The sequence below is a fragment of the Danio rerio genome, chromosome 11 (genome assembly GCF_052040795.2).
Source record: "Danio rerio strain M-AB ecotype USA chromosome 11, GRCz13ab, whole genome shotgun sequence".
Classification (NCBI taxonomy): domain Eukaryota; kingdom Metazoa; phylum Chordata; class Actinopteri; order Cypriniformes; family Danionidae; genus Danio; species Danio rerio.
In genome coordinates this window covers 10293417-10314742 of record NC_141031.1, presented here as the reverse complement: position 1 = coordinate 10314742, position 21326 = coordinate 10293417, and the positions used below count along the sequence as shown (strand labels likewise).

General features: G+C 35.7%; 1 protein-coding gene and 1 long non-coding RNA gene across 31 annotated transcripts in view; one reads left to right on the top strand and one right to left on the bottom strand.

The window, feature by feature from the left end:
• nlgn1 (neuroligin 1) overlaps positions 1-21326 on the top strand; it is a 786090-nt gene that overhangs the window by 339051 nt on the left and 425713 nt on the right. For 5 of the 30 annotated variants that reach the window (XM_087271562.1, XM_087271587.1, XM_087271582.1 and 2 more), the window contains exon 1: positions 19252-19636. The exons of the other annotated variants lie outside the window; for them this stretch is intronic. The gene's annotated coding sequence lies outside the window, so the exon portion shown is untranslated. Of the gene's footprint in view, positions 1-19251; positions 19637-21326 lie in introns of those variants that run through there. 30 annotated transcript variants of the gene reach the window in all.
• LOC141376541 (uncharacterized) lies at positions 16896-19194 on the bottom strand. The gene is made up of 2 exons (XR_015502355.1): positions 18983-19194; positions 16896-17159 (listed from the first exon to the last, which is right to left on the bottom strand). It is a non-coding gene; the product is annotated as an uncharacterized LOC141376541 (long non-coding RNA).

The following is a 21326-nucleotide window of genomic DNA, read 5'->3' as shown; positions in this document are numbered from 1 at the left end:
AGATGCCAGCCTTGCGTTTTCCCGTGTTAAATGTGGCAGATCCTCTTTCTGTCTTATCATTTTCTTATTTAAATCTGACATGGCTGAATGCGCAGTGCTTTATGGAGAAGCAACAGTCTTTAAGGTGATTTATCACGCAGCAAAAGCAAACTCAGCCAAAGGTAGGCGAGGACAACAGAACAAAAGATACCACGGCAGCCATGACTCAATGGAGAGATTTCGTTCACTTTGCAGTGTGAATTCACTCTCTTTAAGCATACGAGTACAACATAGGCCTGTTTACACCTGGTTATTTCAGAAATTTCTCTGATTGGATAGCTATCTGATATGAGGAATAAAATTTACATCAAAAACCAAATGCATTTAGACCTGTCCATCTGGAAATGGAGCCTATTTACACCTTTCCTTTACAGGATCGGATAGCTATAGACCTTTTTCTTGGAACAGAATATTACCCATTATGCTTTGCGTGTATGCGCAAGGAGAATGTGAAGAACTTCCGGTCGGCAGCTGATGCGTGTCAACAGTCACATTTGGACAGCTTTGAAACGATAGTTTTAATCTATTTTACCTGCTTTTATCCTCTTTGAACTAATACTGTTGTTCATCAGCACCATCTTCTGGACTGATCATTAAAAGAAATGCGATCTAATAGGATGGAAAACAGCTGCTGTGAGGCTTTTTCCCCTCGTTGTCAGACGGCATCTTCTGCAGTTTAAATGAAGCCTTGTCATCGCTAAAGTCAACATTTTCTCTTTATTTCAAATATATAACCGGCCCAAACAAATGTAATTCACCAAAATGTTTGACACACACACGTAGCCTGTACTGTGCCACTGACACACTGATTTAATAACCGTGACAATATGTAAAATATGAATAGTATCATTTCGAAATGACCGAAAAACACAAACGCATGGTAAAAACAACACACGAAATAAAACACAAATGGCTTGCGATTAGAATGAACAGCAAATCAGCCAGCAGAGTATCAATAACAGACTTTTATTGGTCATTTTTGTAAATTGCACGACTTTCATACCTGTTAAGTTTCATGCCAGTACTCTGGTTTGCGCTCTCTCTCTCTCTCTCTCTCTCTCTCTCTCTCTCTCTCTCTCTCTCTCTCTCTCTCTCTGTGTGTGCGTGTGTGTGTGTGTGTGTGTTAAAGAGCCGCTGAGTTAACAGCTGACAGGCTGGGAACGCACACACACACTGTATTTCTGACGGCAGACACGTAAACTAGGGGAACGTTTTTCTCGTATTTCTGACGCGCTTGAACCACATGTGACAGATTATAACAGCTTTAACAGACACATTTCTAAGTTGTGTATCACAAAAACACTCTGTTATCCATTAAAAACGTTATTGAAACCCATTTTCGGAGCGCAAATTACCAGTTGTACACGCTGTGAGCGGAAGTTTTAGCATTCTACCGGAAGACGCTGGTCGCTATGGCGCCCTCCATGCAGCAGCCATAAAAAAGGTCTATATGATCAGAAAAAAAAAAAAAGACCAGGTGTAAGTAAGCCCTAGCACGTTCAGTTGCCATTATTTTTTTTAAAACAGCTCTCAGCCTTTTGCACCAGGTGGTTTCTGGATATCTGGTTATATGACTATCACAGGTGACTACGCCCCCCCTCCCCACCCACTTTCATCCTCAAACAACCCTGGATACACATGGGACAGGCTTTATGCAGTGCTGGAAGCAAGCAGTAATCACAAATGGAAGCATTATCATTTTGATTAATGCAGCGGTGGATTACAACTTGCCCCTTTCACTAATCACGCAGTCTGCGTACCCACCATGCCTTTGCCCCAGGCCAGCCATTCACTGTACCCATTAGAAAGTGCCAGGTTCATACCGTCTACCAGAACCAGTCATTTTCAAACATATAGAGAAAATCATTTGATCTTGCTGTTGTTAATGTGGAAAGTAATTTAGTAAGTGTGTCATGGATGCATATATGTAGCAAATGTGCTCTATTAGACTGAGATTTCTAGTTAAGTGAACTCACTGTCATGTTCAAGATTCCAGATTATGATGATTTGAGCTTTGGGACATAGATGATTTTCCTGCTGCAAGTAGGGAATATGTGCACACTGTGGAAATAAAGGCACTGAAATGCTCAGTATCAATAACATCTCAGTAACAATAGTCAGGCAGGCTGCTGTGTTTGAATGAAGCTCTGTTGGTACTGAGGCATACAGAAAATATCCTGCACACCATTACATCAGCAGCCACCTGAAGTGTTGATAGATGAAGCCAGATGAAGGCAGGATAGACCCGATCTTATGTTCTTTGTCAAATTTTGACCCAACCATGCAAATATAAGCAGAAATCAAGAAGTCAGGCAAGACTTAATCTCCCCAATCTGTCCAGTTTTGGTTAGGCTTAACTGTAGTGAACAGGAATGTGTTCTCTTTCTGCTTCTTTAGCTTATCTGATTCAAGGCTGGATGTGTCGTGTGTTCGCAAATGTTTTTCTGCAGACTTGCAACTGGTGGTTATTTGCTTATTTATTGTTTAGCTCAATACCTGTCTGGCCATTCTCCTCTGACCACTGGGATCAACAAAGCATTTTTTTACATAAGAGATGCTGCTCATTTTTAAGAACATAGTCTGTAAAGCATAAAAGTGATTGTACATGAAAATCCCAGAACATCAACAGTTTGTAAAACGTATAAGACCGCCTGGCACTAATAAACACTGTATGTCCAGAATCACTTAAAGGGGAAGTGTATTTTGCTTGTATTTGCACCAGCTCCACAAGAGCAATGTATATTTAAATACATTTGAAGTCAGAATTACTAGCCCTCTTTTGATTTTTTTTTTCTTTTTTAAATATTTCCCAAATGATTTTTAACAGAGCAAGGAAATTTTCACAGTATGTCTAATAATATTATTTCTTCTGGAGAAAGTCGTATTTGTTTTATTTTAGTTAGAATAAAAGCAGTTATTAATTTTTTAAAAAACATTTTTGGGACAAAATGATTAGCCCCTTTAAGCTAATTTTTTTTTCCTGATAGTCTACAGAACAAACCATAGTTATACAATAACTTGCCTAATTACCCTATCCTGCCTAGTTCACCTTATTAACCTAGTTAAGCCTTTAAATGTCACTGTATAGAAGTGTATAGCTGTAAGCTGTTTAGAAGTCTCTTGAAAAATATCAAGTAAACTATTATTTACTGTCATCATGGCAAAGATAAAATAACTCAGTTATTAGAAATAAGTTTTTAAAACTATTATGCTTAGAAATGTGATGAATCAATCTTCCCTACATTAAACAGAAATCGGGGAAAAAAAATAAAATAAACGGGCGCTAATAATTCAGGGGGGCTAATAATTCTGACTTCAACTGTGTGTATATATGTGTATATATATATATATATATATATATATATATATATATATATATATATATATATATATATATATATATATACAGTAGGTGAGAGTTCAAAGTAGCTATTAACGCCGCGGCTGGTACCGCCGCCGTTTGAAATAGGTGCCGCTCTGTTTTTAGTGTATGACCGCAGTTTGTGAATGAGCCGCCAGGGGTCGCAAAGGGACGGGATGCGAACCGACATAAATAGCCCATACAGCTACTGTGCTTGTAAATGATATTAAACAATAAGTCAAAGCATTATAATTCCTTCATTAATCATTTAAAATTTGTTAACACGCTTTATTGTAAACTTTTTAAGTGCAAAGAGGATTCGTTTTGGAAAATAGAATTGAAGAAGTAAAAGACAACTAAAATGAAAGCACAAACATTTAGTACAAATAAGTAGTCTTAAATAAATAAATAAATAAATAAAGCAGCCTAAATATAGAAAGATGTTCAGTGTTTGCTATTTTGATAGGACTAAGACAAGACATTTTCATTAATGTTTTATTTCTGTTTTTATTTCCATTTTCGTTGTTGATTATATTTTACTATCTCATTTATGTCTCAACAATTGTACATAAACGAATAATAAACGAATAATGAAAATAAATGAATAATGAAAATAGGCCTAAATAAATTATTTATTTAAAGACATTGCCGTACAGTACGTGAAACACTGAGAAAAATAAATTGACCTACCTTAAGCAGATCACTAAAAGTATAATAAAATTATTTTTGCCGCAGGACATAAATTAAGTCTTGCAGGTTTATTTTTAATAATTTAGTTTCAGTTCTGTTCAGTTTTTTTTTTTTTTTTTCAAAACGTCAATGTTCTCCTTTAAAGTAGCTATAACTGTTGTTTTGTTTTTTTGTTTTTTTTTTACTTATGGCTCAGTATGTTTTGTATTTTAACTTCATATTCAGTCACCTTGCAAATGTGTGTGAAATATAATGCCGCATAACCGCGGAAAAAGAAGAAAAAGCTGTCAAAGGTTAGAGCTAATTCATCAAAATAAGCTATATTAAAATACAGCATTTATGTTAATACAGGCAGAGTGTGAACAAACTCAAGGCTAAGATATGCGCTTGCCTTTTAATGCATTTGCGGCCTTTTTATAGGCTACAGGCAACTATGTATAATAATGTTTTTTTTTTATTTTTTATTTTTTGTATGGTAAAGGACAATGCACATTATGTTATTGATGTAAACTTAGGCTAAAACTTACCATTGATAAACGTGACCTACCTCAAGCAGATCACTTATGTACTATAATTGAAACATAAAATGAGATCGTAAATATAATCAACAACGAAAATGTAAATAAAAACGTAAATTAAAAATATAAATGAACATGTCTAGTCATAGTTCAATCAAAATAGCAAACACTACATCTCTCTATATTTAGACTAAAAGACTGCTTAATTTATTTATTTATTTATTTATTTATTTAAGACTAATTATTTGTACTGAATGTTTGTGCTTTCATTTTAGTTGTCTTTCATTTCTTCAATTCTATTTTCCAAAACGAATCCTCTTTGCACTTAATAAGTTTACAATAAACCAGGTAAAAAAAAATTTAATGTAAGTTGAGGTGATCGCAAGTTCACAACTGTGAGGTGATGTGCTCTACCGGCAGGATAATCTATATTATTTTGCTGTTTTTCATATGCGCACGTTTAAGATTTGAGATTATAACATTGCCATGATAGTCAAAGAAATCAAAACATTATTTTCACCCCAACGCAATTTAATCGGGCACTGAAGGCTAATAACTTAATTCTTATATTTGCTTTTTGACTTCTCACCATGTATTTTTTCTACAGCATAGTATAGTGTAAGAGCATGTCTATTACCAGAAAAACTAAATTAAAATTATATTTTAATTGAACACATCACATCACATACAGTAAGCTACACCTACAGAACAGTTTGTTTAGCATTGTGAAAAGGCAAAGCTGAATATCTGTGGTTAAAGTGCCACCCAGCGGTCAAATGCTGCTGGCGCAACAAGTACCGCCGTCGCCGCGGCATGAATGGCGGCACAAGGAACACATTGAAGTAGTAACATCTGTATATATATATATATATATATATATATATGGATGTATTCATTAAAGTGGAAACAGATTTACAAAATAAAGTAAACTTGACTGATGGCTTCACATCCACTTTAAGTCACCTTTCTTCCTCATTCTGATGCTCCAATTAAACTTCAACTTTTGTCTATGCATAGAGTCTACATATCTAAATGCATTCATTAAATGACTGATTATTTGATGCTGTGAAATTTACTCCAAGTGGTTGATTAGATACTTGAGTTAACAGACAGTGGAAAAGGCGAAGGGGTCATTCACACAGAATGTGTCTGCATCTAAAAATGCAAGATGCACACTAAGGAATTGTTTGTTTTATTTTGATTGGTCAACTGCTTTGGAACTTTTGGCATCTAAAAAAAACAGAGTAATGGTCACACACATCCATCAAGCACATTTTCATGAACTCAAAAAAAGTATGTTTGCTGCTTGTTTAACTTGATAACATGAGCTAAAATAACACAATTCTTGTCATTTAACAAAGTTATCTTAATAGTTTTGTGTTGGGACAACATCAATAAATTGTGTTGGTACTGCATATATAGTGGACAAATAGTTCTCAGCATGTGGGATTGCATTGAGTAAATGTTGACAATAAAAGTAATCTTTTGTGTTTTAAGATAACAGAAATACTTGTTTGAGTTTGAGCTTCGTTAGTTTGAAGATTAATAAGAACTTTGAGATGACTATCTTGCAGAGGAGCACTGTAGAAAACATGCTGTTCCACACATTCCATTTGTGTTGGGACAACATGAATTAAGGAATTAAGTTAACTTTGTAAACTTATTATTATTTTACAAATTTAAGTGTATCGAACATAAAACAATAAAGTTGTAACAAAACAACTCAGCAATTGTGTTGTTTCAGCTTATTTTAAATAACTAGTTGGAGCAAAAAGCAAGCGTCATTTTGCTTCATGTCTTGGCAGCTTTATTAACACCAGTACTGTTTGTTGTTTCACTCAGTGAGCCATAACTGTGCTAATGCTAGTTCTGAGACCAGTAAGTATTTTCAGAGGAGTTCTTTAGCTTGAGCAAAGAAAAATCTGATTGTCCAAATGGTTGGTTAGGCATTGGTTCAGAATAAATTTAGCTCTTGGGTTCAATTTGCCTAAAATAAGGTGAAATTGCCTCATTCACAAGACTGCAAATTTGTGTCATAACTGAATTACATTACGTGTGTAGAAAAACAATAGGAAAGAAGTGCATTGGAATGGAAAAACATGTTCTGTGGGAATGATCGCTTGTATAATACAAATGAAATTAATGAATGAACGAATTAACAAAATAACTAATAAACAAATAAAATGGTACTACAGTACACTGAAAAAATATGTTCACAGGATTTACTAAAATCTTTTTAAGGTAAGAGGATGCAAACACTATATGGGCTTAATTTAAACAAATTAAATTTGGTAATGGTCAACTTATTATCTCCATTTCGGACTACAGGAATTGCATTCTTCACACTGAATAGCTGGCATTTCTGCACTTACGGCATTCTGAAACTAAAAAAATGTCATTTAATATGTGAATAACACATATAGGACTTATATTGTAGCAGATTTACATTTTGCAGACAATTTTAATGCCATTTCAATGGAAATGCTCATCAAAATTCCACTACATTCAAACACTGTTTACTCTACTTATGGTCTCTACTTATCATAAGGGACACATGCATCTCCCCAGAGCACTAACAGGTTCACATTCAAGACCGTTCACACCTATACAGGCTACCAATCTGACCCAACTTTGTAGAATTATAACATAGACATAAGCTCTAAATCAAATTTGTTAAATAAACATTGTTTACTAAAAGTAAATATGTATTTGCTCCAAATGTTGTATCAAACACACAAAAAATATTTAAGTATTTTTAATGATTTAAATCTTGACAAATCCAGACATACAAAAAAACAAAACAAAAGGAGATCAGCTAAATGCGAAGATTGTAGGTAGAGTAAGGCCCGATTCCAATTCTATTTGTGTTGTAGATGGTGTATTCTGTGAAATTCTTTTACCCCTTGGTTTCGAGTGGGGTCCTGAAAAATCTCAGTTTCAGAAGGTTTCTAGCCCTTTCTCTTAGCCCTATGCCTTCAAGAAAAGAATTGGGACACCCCTACCCCTTCACGTTAATGAGGATAATGAGGAGAAGGGATAAAGCCGGGTTTATACTCTGCGTGTTCGCTAGTTTGATTGAGTGCGTGTGGCGAATGTGACGTCATCGCTGTGTTTGCAGAGGTTCGCTTTGGGTGCGCTTGACATTATTTCGGCTATTGAAGCGCACAATATTTTTTGAGACATGAGCGAACAGTTCGCACGGCGCCGCATTTGTTGAGTTGAATATGAAACACTTTAAAAAGATTTTGTATGAAACGGGTACGCCTGAACAGACACCTTTATGATCCGTCCATGCCTGATCATGGGGATAACCAGGTGATTAATAAATCTTGGCTAGAAATTGCAACAGCCGTAGAAAACATTTTCATTAAAAAGTTTGAAAAATCCTGAGAAATAAGTTTGTTAAAGCCAAAAGAGGACATGGCAAATTTGTATACAGGCCCTGGTACACAATTACAGAATATGTTTTTCCACCATTTATAGTTTGAACATTGATGTATTTATTAGTTTTGAATTTAAAACAATTTAATATTTACTCAACTATAATTAAAGAACAAATTATTTCTTTAATCACTGGAAAAATAAATAAATAAATTGAACCTATCGGTTTACAATATACTGATGGCCTGCTTTTCTGGCATTTATTGGTGATAATGGGAAGGAATGTTAGACCATTATTGCCTGTTTAGCATAAGAAGAAGACAGAAACTAGCCGGACAGTAAATATGTAAATTGTGGAGCAGGCTAAATCTAAAAACAATATGTACTTTTTTTTTTTATTCTTGCCAAATATATATATATTTGTCGAGCAACTCATGTTCTCTTGTCATTAATATTTAAATAAACTTTAATAGGTAAAACTGTAAGAGATATAAACAAAAACAAGTAATGCATCAAAGTTTGACTCACACAAATATTAAATGGTTATAAAAATCTTTATAATCATTATAAAAAAATATAGAAAAAATAATATGTTTAATACTAATGATAATCCGGGATGTACAAGTGACTCAAACTCGCTCATTTTGAGGCAGGAACCGGCGGACGTGCAACAACTTTAACTATGAGGTAAACACAAAACAAAACTTTCCCTCCAGAGCTCCTTCACGTTTCTTTTGACAGCCCCCTGTCGTTTTAAATAATATCACTATGGCGAATGCATCAAGTATAAAAGCTTCATCCGTTTTGTGAGGTGCGCATGCAGTCAGCGGAGATCCGTGATGCGGCGCCAGGCAAAAGTATAAATCAAGCTTTAGAGGTAGAATTGGGATTGGGCCTAAATTAAATGGCAGGATAACTACACCTATAAGCACTTCTTTTTTTATTCAATTGCAATGTGAGGACACAATATGACCCATTAATCACGTAAATGTGGTTTTGAGAAAAAAAAAAAACAATTGCTTGCATTTTTTTTTTTAGAATTGGTAAAAGTGATGTTGCAACAGTGTGCTTTACAGGGTTAAATTCAGCCTATATAAATAGTTTGCAACCCCTTAACTTAGTAAGCAAAAATTAGTATATCCAATCAATATATTTTTATGGCCTGTTTCCACTGATTGGTACGGTTCCGTACCGTACCCCTTTTTCGGCAACCTTTTGAAAGGGTACCAAACATGAGAAAGGGTACCAAAAGGCGGAGCTAGACACACAGATAAACGCTATTGGTTTACAGAGATACGTCATTCGCTTGCGCAACAAGCCAGAATGAAAACAAAAACCTGCAAAAACATTAAAATACACAGCTGACGATCCGAGAGATTACAGCAGAATTTTATATACATATAATAACGAGCCATGGTCAATCCAGGCTCAAACAAACCTTGTCGTCTTGAGGAACAATCACAAAGCCATGGAGTAGAGTAGAATTTACCCTGTGCCTTTTTTACGAGCCAGTCTGAAGCGCGAGCGTTTTCGATTTCTTGCTTGCGCTCTCCACGCATCTATATCGGAAATAACAAACTTGAGCTGAAGATAATAACGTGCGCTTGATTTTTGACGTGCTTTTGAAACATGATCGTGTCAGACACTGTCAAACGCGAGAGTGACGTGCGAAAAAAAAATAGAAGCCGTTAAAAAGGAGCACATTATTTCTTCAGCAAACGTGAACAAACTGCCTTGTTTTAATTTTTATCATCACCTTTTGGACTAATATGAACTGAGAATGATGGAATTATTTCTAACCGAGGCTACACGTGCTGCTGAAGAGAACAGACACAAAGAAGAGGTTTTTACTGACTGTAGGCTATATGTGTTGTGTTGTTTTGAACCTAAATAAGGACTAAAAGTCTGCTGTGTGTAGTTCCTCTGTAGTTGGTAATATATCGAAGACTGTAAGGGGCTGTATGTGTTCATATGTTTATTTATTTATTTATTTTATATAATTGCAGACGTTACAGTTGGCTATTTTGCTCTGTCACTGATCTGTAGTTATATTCAAATCCTGTTCATAGGAAAGTTAGTAATAAACATTTATACACAAGTATTTTTGTGTGTAAAGCATCTGTTTTGTGCGAAGTGCTTTTAATATGATATGTGAGCGACCCGTACAGCGTTATTGTAGACTTTTTCTCGAGCGAGAATGAAGCTACTGAAACTTTGTCATACACCACGCCCACCAAAAGAGTACACTTGGTAGTGGAAACGCAAGCCTGATAAAGGTGACCCATACCGACCCAAACCGTACCGTACAGTACCAGTCAGTGGAAACGAGCCATTAGTGTACATAGCTTATTAAAGCTTTTCAAACAACTTCTTGCAGCCCTCAAATACCAACAGTAGAACTCTTATCAACACTAGAAAACTCTAACAAGTAGAATAAAAACAAGAATAAAGAAAAATAAATAAATGATAACACAGAATTAAAAACTGAACTCTGATCATTGTATAAAAACTCAGCTCACAGCACCTGTAAGTCGCAATTAGCATTTGCTCAGCAGCAGGTACAGTTACCAAGTGCCTAATAATAATGTGTGCTGTTGGTTATTTTTAGTCTTGCCCCCTTTTCCTCCCGTCTGCTGTAAGGAAATGTGCTCACCAAGAAAAAGAGAAAGAAGAATGGAGAAAGCGAGGGACTCTCCGCAGTGACCCCTGGGTGCCGGGAGCAGGGCCGTTCTCAAAGCCCGCCGGAGGCAGATCAGTTATTACACCAGCGTCGGCCTGGCATGCCATACTACACTCGGGGCGATGCCGGCACATGCTGTAGCCTTTCATCTGAAGCCTCTCAGCGTCTCCCCAAACATCTGGCTGCACGTTTGTCCTACATTGCGCCTGGAAAATGAACAATTTGCTTGCCGGTGGCTTGCCTGTAAATGACAGCAAAGACAACATATGGGAGAGTGTCAGCGAGATCTCACAAGCCTATTTAATGCGCTGGCCACCGTGGAGATCCCCAACAGAGATACCCCAATAAAAGACAGGCCTCACTGTCGGCGCAAAGCTATCATATACAATAATTGTGGCGGTCGATAGAGGAGTATGTGTCATTATGGCTACTGTGCTTTAAAGTGAGATTTGTGGATTGGGGCTTTCTGTCTACGGGTTTGAATTCCTCCAAGTGAGGAGAGCGAGTGCTGTAATTGACATTGTTTAGAGCTCTTAGCAGATATTAGAAGCTGAGGTGGTCTGCTGAATGCTAAGCTTTCTGTTGATACGTAGCTTTTAGTTTTTGCAGTGGGTGGAATGAATCGCGGCAGAGGTCAGGCCAGCGATCCGCTTTTAATGACTGTAGTATATTCATGTGAAAAGTGCATTACAAACATTCAAAGACAAACATTCAAAGTGCAAAATGAAGCATGTCCATTAACCCATGACGTGTTTGTGAAAGGATATGAGACAGGTTGACTCCGGGCAAGATTATAGCAAGGACGATTTTAGCTTTTGTGACTGTTAAAATTCTTAAAGGAGGTTTGAAAGGAATTCCACAGTTTATTCATGAGCGTGTCATATGATAAAATGTGGCTTAATCTCCTGTTTTTGATGGTTTTATTGTAAGTTTTAACTTGCGTTTTCATAGATTGTATTTATTAAAATATATAAGTGGTTAGCACTGTCGCCTCACTGCAAGAAGGTCGCCAGTTTGAGTCCCAGGGCTAGTTGGCATTTATATGTGGAGTTTGCATGTTCTCTTCTTGATTGCGTGGGTTTCCTCCAGGTGCTCTGGTTTCCCCCACATTCCGAAGACATGTGCTATAAGTGAGTTGGATGATCTAAATTGGCTGTAGTGTATGTGTGTGAATGCGAGAGTTTATGGTTGTTTCCCAGTACTGACTTGCGGCTGGAAGGGTATCTGCTTAAAACTTATGCCGGAACAGTTGGCGGTTCATTTCACTCTGGCGACCCCTGATAAATAAGGGACTAAATCAACGGAAACTTTTAAAAGTCAATGTCAATTAAAACTAAAATTAAAAAATGAACGGACAAAAAAAAAAAATGTATAAGGTTCTAAAAACTCTAATTAAAAACCATTTATCACTATTTATTTGAAGACTTTCACAATACTTTTTAAAATTAATGCAGTTACACTGTTTTTTTTTTTATATATTTAAAAATGTAATTTACTCATTTATTTTCAATAAATATGAACAATCCTAAATTTTTAAATGTTGATGTTTCATGATAGCCATAAAATTTACAACTAAAACTAAAATAAAAAACAACCTGAAATAAAGGAATAAACAAATTAATAACAAAATGAATAATCATAATAATAATAAAAATAATAATAATAATAATAATAATAATAATAATAATAATAATAATAATAATAATATCATTACATTTATTTGAGGAAAAATACATTAAGACAGTAATTTCATGAGACTGTTTTCAATAAATTAACTTAATTTCACTTCCCATTTTAATATAATTTAAAATCTAATTTACTCATTTATTTTCAGTAGCCATGACAGTCTTCAGTGTTACGATCAGTGTTGGGGAAAGTTACTTTAGAAGGTAATGCATTGCAATATTGTGTTACTCAACATGAAAAATATAAAATAAACTAGTTGCGTTATTTAGTTATAAGTTTACACTACTTTTGCATTTTTTTTTTCTTTTTCTAACCTGGCTGAGACTTGATGTGTTTCATAGTTTTTTTCATTTATTTATTTATTTATTTAAATAAAGGAGCTCTGCAATTTACACTGCACCATATAACCTACACTTTCATTTACTTAAAAAAACACACTAATATAAGATAATGTTATCTTCCGAATACTTCCTGACCCTCGAGCTACTGTATATGCCATATATACAGAGTAATGAAAGTGTAAAGCAACATGTTTGCTACTTTTGTACTTTTTGTTTTATTAGAGAAGTAAAATCACCGTCCATTTAGACAATCACCTTTTCCCTTTCTTTGATCCATTCAGCATAATGGGAAAGTCTCTGCCATCTTGGTTTCTGTCTATTCCTGCATTCTCTCATTAAGTGTGATTCAATGTGAATACGTTCATTTTAATTCAGCTTTTTATTTTTTATAAGCTAATTAAAATATAATAATAATAATTTAACGTGCATTACATTGTTTAAAAAGTAACTCAACTATTATTACTAAATTTTTAGTATTTTGGTACTTTAATCGTTACTTAGAAATGTAATGTTATTACGCAACTTGTGCGTTACCTCCGACACTGGTCAAAGTCATTTAACATTGTTCAAATATACTGGATTGGTACTCAACCCATATCCTATCATAAGATAAAATAAAATAAAATAAAATAAAATTAAATTAAATTAAATTAAATTAAATTAAATTAAATTAAATTAAATTAAATTAAATTAAATTAAATTAAATGTTTATATTTGTGTGTATAGGTGTATATTTATTTTAGAATTATAACTAAAACTATACTAATTAAATTGTAATTGGTATTATTATAATTGTCATATATTATTATTATTATTATTATTAACAATAATAATAATAATAATAATAATAATAATAATAATAATAATAATAATAATAATAATAATAATTACTAGATTATAATTATTCAATGGTTATAACTTTATTAATAGTTAATATTAAATTATAATTAAAATTGTTAGTTCTAATGTATTATATGATCAAAGCAACAGCATTTGTTTGGAAAAAAAAAGTAAAATACATTTAATGGAGTCTGGCACTAATTTAATGCATCCCTGCTGAATGAAGGCATTTAAAACAACAATAATTACCCATTTGTCAGATTTCTTATCTTAGCAGTCTACCTATTACAAATGCTTACTGACAAATGAGTGCTTTGGAGTCCTAAGACTTGAGACTGGATTGAGCTGGTGGACCGAATTGTTCATGACGGCGGCATCAATTTTATATTTAACACTCTCCAAGGGATACTGAGGACATTAGTACAGTAAATTGCCTCTCATCGAGTGATTCAGAACATGCTGTGACATGTAGAACCTGCCCAGCTGTGACGACACACTCCCACGATTCGGATAAAAAATTAAGGTTATCTACTGGCCATAGATGCAATATGAATAGCAGGCTTTTTTCTCTCTCTTCTCATTCCGACAGGCGTTGAAGACTCAAGTAAACCGGTAGATGCATAAAAACAACGAACAAAAGACAAACAAAACAACATAAACAAACAAAAATAAAAGTACATTACTTTGATGGTTGACCTTGTATAAGTCAAAAACTTAAGGGAAATTTTATTTCTCAATTTATGGCCCCTTTAATCCGGCATCTTCTGTAGCATCTAGTAGCTGGATTGCATCACAAAGTGGTCTAGAGTGATTAAACAAAGTTTTGCAGCACAAGCTATGAAAGAGAATATTCAATGTTAAACTTTGAACATTTTTCATTGGATGCGAGTGTGGGCTTTAAGTTTTCATGGCTTTAGAAACGTACTTGTTGGGTTTACCCTTGCAATACGAAAGGCGGTAAAAAAATCACTAAAGTTGAAAGCTATGTCAAGCAAAGATGATAAATACAAGAAAATCAGACTACTGAAAATTAAATGATGATATAGTAATTTATTTTTTATTATAAAATGATTTAAATTTGATTCATTTTTCTGAATTGCGTGCCCTATGGGAGTTTGTGCGCATAGGCTCTTGTGGGGACTTTAAAGTAAAAGTGCCTGTTAAGGGTTTCATCAGACTGCAGAGGAGAAAGGTCAGTTGTCTCATAGGATATAGACATAGACCTGTCGGCTGAAACACTGACCCACTCCCAACAGACCTATTAGCAAAACCCCATTTCTCTGAGTAGGGGAGACCACAGAGTGTTCTAATGGTAAGTTGTACAACTATCAGTTTAACCAATTAGAATTGAGCTACAGGGGTGAAATTAAAGTCACGTGACCACTGTGTGAAAATGTTCAAGTCTGAATAAAATCTATATACAGTTGAAGTCAGAATTTTGATCCCCCCTTTGAATTTTTTTCTTTTTTAAATATTTCCCAAAATATGTTTAACAGAGCAAGGACATTTTCACAGTATGTCTGATATTACTTTTTCTTCTGGAGAAAGTCTTGTTTTTTTTCTATTTTTGCTAGAATAAATATTATTTTAATAAATAATATTAAATAATATTTTAAGGTCAAAATTATTAGCCCCTTTAAGCTATATATTATATTATTTTTAAGCCATATATTATATATTTTTTCGATAGTCTACAGAACAAACCATTGTTATACAATAACTTGCCTAATTATTCTAACCTGCCTAGTTAACCTAATTAACCTAGTTAAGCCTTTAAACGTCACTTTAAGCTGCATAGAAGTGTTTTGAAAAATATCTAGTCAAATATTATTTACTGTCATCATGGCAAACATAAAATGTATCAGTTATTAGAAATGAGTTATTAAAACTATTATGTTTAGAAATGTGAAAAATCTTAAACAAGAGACAAAAATAAACAAGGGGCTTGTAATTCAGGGGGGCTTTAAATTCTGACTTCAACTGTATATACAATGCTTATTTTGCTAGTGCATTAGATCTTTGCACGATTAAGTCTAAAATGTTTGGATGTGTTTTTATTTTCGTATTCATATGCGAAAAATCTGTCACGTAAACAAACCTTGCACACTGAATTTAATGCGTATTAATTAACCCATCATGAAAAAAGGCTAAACATTTTGAAGTCAGTTCAAGCAGTGATACTTTGTTCTCCTCTCAAAGTAGAAAAAGAAAGTGGAATAGGCTACATATTGTGTTCATTTAACAGTCTACTAGCCTACACAGAGAGGAAGGAGAGTTCTCCTCATCAAAGAGCTGTGGTACGATTATCCCGAAATGCAAAGTTTATTTCAGGACATTAGTGGAATTTTGATACATTGCTTGTGATTCTTCATACATTAACATACATTCATAAATCCTGAACAGAGACTGGCATTACCTACAGACATTATAATAGATGGTGGCCACATTGACGTGCTTTCTATTATAATGTCTCTGAGCAGTACGTCAAATGTTTGGACAAGCACTCACCAAACAGCTGAAGAGGAGAGGTGTGCCAGTCATTGAATACATCATATAGGGCATAGGTCTCAAACTCACTTCCTGGGGGCCGCAGCTCTTTTGCTCCGACCTTATTCTAAGACAGCTAATTCAACTAATCGAGGTGTTCCAAAGGAGTCTTGAACATCTTGAGTAGTTGAATTGTGTGTGTATGATTAGAGCTGGAGTAAATCTCGAATTGAGTTTGAATCCTATGATATAGGGGTTCTCAACTGTTCATCACATTCATTCATTCATTTTCTTTTTGGCTTAGTCCCTATATTAACCTAGGGTCGCCACCGCGGAATGAACCGCCAACCCATCCAGCATGTTTTAACGCAGCGGATGCCCTTCCAGACGCAACACATCTCTTGGAAACATCCATACACACTCATACATTATGGACAATTTAGCTTACCCAATTTAGCTTACCATATTCACCTGTACCGCATGTCTTTGGACTGTGGAGGAAACTGGAGCACCCAAAGGAACCCATGCGAATACAGGGAGAACATGCAAACTCCACACAGAAATGCCAAATGACCCAGTTGAGGCTCGAACCAGTGACCTTCTTGCTGTGAGGCGACAGCACTACCTACTGCATCGCCCTGTCCACCACATTCTGTCTTTATTTTATGCACTGTTTGTAATAAAACTACCTGTAACTCAAATGACGACATTCTGTACTAGCTTTTTGCTTCTACAGTGGGTCTGAACTGTCAAAATGCCTTTCAAAGCGATTGAGAAAAAAAACAAATCCGCAAAAAACAAAAACAAACCCAGTTTAAATTTATTTTTATGACAGACGAAAGTTCTGGAGGCAGTGTGTCAATACAATGAGGTTCAATTTATTTTGTAATGTGCAAAAATTACAGACAAAAATTTGGGATTCCAAGTGCAATAACCTTTAGCCATAAGGTGAGTTAGGATTAATTACAATTAAAATGTGCAAATTTATCCACCGAAGCAGCTGTGTGGTTGATTCAAAGCTTTTAGTTGAGTCATTAAGTAGATCCCACACTTTCTGTAGCTGTTCTTTTGCAATGCTTTCTTTTCTTCTTTCCTCTGCTTCTGTCTCTTCATTTGACTGACCAGCAGGAGCAAGTCTGAAACGAGTCATCAATGATATCAAAGTTTCGAGGCAGTGTCAATACGATGAGGTTGAATTTATTCTTTAATGTGCAAAAATTACAGACAATAATTTGGGATTCCGTGTGCAATAACCTTTAGCCATAAGGTGAATTAGGATTAATTACAATTAAAATGTGCAAATTTATCCACTGACTTAAAAAAAAAAAAAAAAAAAAAACCTGTTGTGATACTATTTTAATCAAAATCCAGCTATTGATGATGTTAGTTTGACTGCGTGTGTGGAATAAGCTTAGCCACACCTCTCCAACCATTAGTTTGCTTCATGTGAAACATAAGTGGAAGACTGAAAAAGTAAAACCCCGCCCCTTATTCTGTATTACAGTTCAGATGGAAATACATCATTGAACTGAAATAAATGTCTGCAGCAGTTTCCAGTCAACGCTGACTTTAAGTACTTTAATAATATTTCGTGCATGTATAATAACTTGATTTGGTAAACTAGAGTCATCTGAATCCGATTCTGTTGATTCGTTGAGGGAGTGTTCACACTTGGCAGATTTGGCTCAATTCAAATGAACTGTGGTGCAGTGAGTCTTTTAGTGTGGAATAAGTCTGAATGCTGCCATCTGTACTCTGGTGTGCACCAAACAAGTAGATCAAACCTGCTGAAAACGTAATTATCGGTCAGCTTCAAAATAAACTGAAGCATAGACTGAAGTATAAATGGACCCATGATAGCTAAAACAGGATATGATGCCGAAAAATGCAACCAGACAAAGCATTCAATCATAGTGTAACTCTTTGTCCTTTGTAAGAGTTGATAGTTGAATGCAGGCATCAGGAAAGTGGCTCCTTCCAGCACATCTGGTTAATGCACACCCATAAATAAAGATACAAAGGCTGCGGATCAATTTTAAAAGGTATGAATTTATGCTATAGTCCATATTGGGACCCTTAAAATTACAAATTAGGAATAATGTAATTAGTAATTGCTCCGTGGTTAGCACTGCCACCTTACAGCAAGAAGGTTGCTGGTTTGAGTCCCATACTGGGCCGTTTTCTGTGTGGAGTTTGCATGTTTTCCCCATGTTGGCATGGGTTTCCTCTGGATGCTCCACAGTCCAAAAACATGCGATATAGGTTAATCGGATTAACTAAATGGGGCATTGTGTGTGAGTGTGTGTGTGTGTGTGTGTTTGTGTGTGTGTGAGTGAGTGAGAGAGAGAGAGTGAATGAGTGTGTAAGGGTGTTTTCCAGTACTGGGTTGTGACTGGAGAGGCATCTGCTGCATAAAACATATGCTGGAATGCTTGGTGGTTCATTCCACTGTGGCGACCGCTGATAAATGGGACTAAGCCGAAGGAAAATGAATGAACCTTCGGTAAAGTGTACATATCAGTTGCCGAACGGGAAAAAAAGGGAAGATGCCACTGCAATGATAGCATTTGATCCTGTAATTTTTTGTGTGTGTGCGTGTGTGTAAAAAGGAGACATTTCACAATTATAAGAGCTGCATAAAACAAATATTAACTAGCATCTTAGGCCAGAAAAAAAATAAATATTAGATTTGGTCTAAGAATGACTGTGAATGTTAGGTGAACCAGGACTAAATGTTTGCTTTCTTTTATGGCCCAGAACAACTGAACTAGTAAAAAAAATAGGCTATATAAAAATAAATAAATATAAACAAACAAAATTATGATTGTCTAGAATTGGTTACACTTCAGACTAGATAGGAATAAGTAGTACATTTCAAATGCCCTTTAATTGAAACTGTTATCAACATTTTAGTCACACAGTGCAGTAAACAGTTACAGACATTTCAACACACACTCACCTCTGCCAGAGTTATCAGACAGTATCATCTCCAAATAGATATTCCACCTGAGCATCTCAATGTCAGCATTCTTCACAGTAATGTTCGATTAGATAACAATCACAACCTGTAAGACCCAAACGCCGTTATGAGTTTTAAACAGATGCACTTGGGAAAGCTTTCCAATGTCCCTTTAAAAAATATCTCCAGCAAGTGCGTTGCAGTTGCTTCAGCAGCCGCGAGGGGCGTCTTTGCTCCACTTTTGAGGCGCTCACATTCAGTTCCTCTCCGTACTGAGGGCAAGTGGAGATATCGGCATTTTATCAACCCGCGAACCCACAATCGTGAGGAACGAGGGTTAAAAAAATCCCTCTATGGTCTTTTACCTTCATTGCGACACCTAAGGAACTGCACCGGGATGTGTGTTTGTTTTTTTTCTGATGAGACGACGGATTGTGGATTAACATCAGTCTTAAAACTGCATTAGGGAAATCATATGCTGTTTTACTCTGCGAAATAGTTGGACCGAATCATGTCGCTGTCACAAATGTTTCCTGCTTGAGCTTTTTCTTCGTTTGGATTGTATTTTCTCCCTCCTGCTGCCACCGTCATTAGTGGAAGAAGCACTCTGGAAATGTTGGAAATGGCAAAGAGTATTGGAAATAGAGCTTCATGGTAATTATCATTTTATCTATCTCGCGTTGTTTGTTTGTAAACGAGACTGGCGTGTTTTGTTCATTATATAAACCGAAATATAAATATTCTGACATGAAAAGAGAGCAGAAATAGCACACTAGCACAGTGAACTTGTGCGTTTGACTGGATTGCAGGACTCCACAAACTGCTCCAAATGTGACATTATACAGAAAACGAGCTCCAGCATCTAGTTAAGCTGATAGTCTCCTTAAATCGTGACCATCAGATTGAAATAAACTAGGATGTGACGTGCTGAGACTTAAATAAGCGTTTTAATACCCATTGGCACGAGTCAGATGCATTTAAAGTGTACACCCGTCAACTTGTATGAGGACGGTTCTGTTTTGATTAAGGTGATTCTCATTTTACCCCTCTTAATTATAATTAATCCGACAAATTAGTCGAGCTCGTATTAATTGACTGATAATGAGGTCTTGACGGAACCTCTGACTCAGACAGCTTTGACGTCGCGGTTTTGTATGGAAACGCATGTGCGCGCGTGCACTGGCTATTTTGGGATTTTTAAATATCGTACTGAGTGACGGAATGGCATTTCATCGGATATCATTTTGGATTCACACTGGACGGTCGAGAGCAGGGGCTGCTGTCAGTGGGCAACTTGTGCGGATCTCATGGCGTAATGATGCCGGCGTGATGATCAAGCAAACTTGCCATTCATGGTAGACGCGACTGCGCTTGTATTAAATAAATCACATATTTCGACGCGTAGATGGTTGCTGCTTTAGGGATTTTGATTTGAGTTCGAGAATAGCGCTTTTTGAAACATAAAAGATGTATAGTTCACCCATAAATAAAAATAAAATCCATTATTTACTCCCGCTCATGCTGTAGCAGTCCGCATCACTTACTTTCTCCTTGTGAAACGCGAAATAAAACAGTCAGAATGACAGTCACCATTCACTTTCATTGCGTCTTTTTAGCATACAGTGAAAGCGAATGGTGTCTGAACCTGTCATTCAGATTTAAAACAAATCTTCACTGTTTTATGGAAGTCATGCGAGTTTGATACGACGCGAGGGTGAGTTTGCATCAAATGATTTTCGGTTCCATATGTGTTATTCCAAAATGTTTTTATCACCTGTCAACATCGAAGCAGGATAGCTTTTTTTTGGCCAGTACTTCACGCCAAACTTGACAGTTCGGTTTAGCTAAATATATTCTGAGGTAACGTTAAATGCGCGTCGTTTATGAATTCACGTGGTGAGATGTTGCTTCAGGAAATAGTGTTTTAAAAAGGAGGTGTATATATTGCCACACGTACTCATTTTGTCAAAAAACTGACCGTGTTGTTGAAGCTTTCGGCTGCCTGAAGACCAGGTACCGTGTGTGTACAGGGGAGGGAGCCAGTCCATAAATAATGGAGGCTTTGACTCTTCCTGCTAATGTTGCTTCATGGCTTCTGATAAATGAAGACAGCCGCCTCCAAGGCCCATTTGTGTCTTCACATGAATACGTTTTATGTACTCTATCATCCTCAAAAATAAAGTTATTTTTCTTCTCATTTTGCTCCCAATTCTGCATAAAAATATGCAAGGACACAAACATATGCACATGCTGTATGAAACATTGCAGCCTGCAACTTTGTTTTATTTTGTTTCACATTTCTGTGCATTTTGAGTTTCTGCATACATGTATAGATAAAAAAATA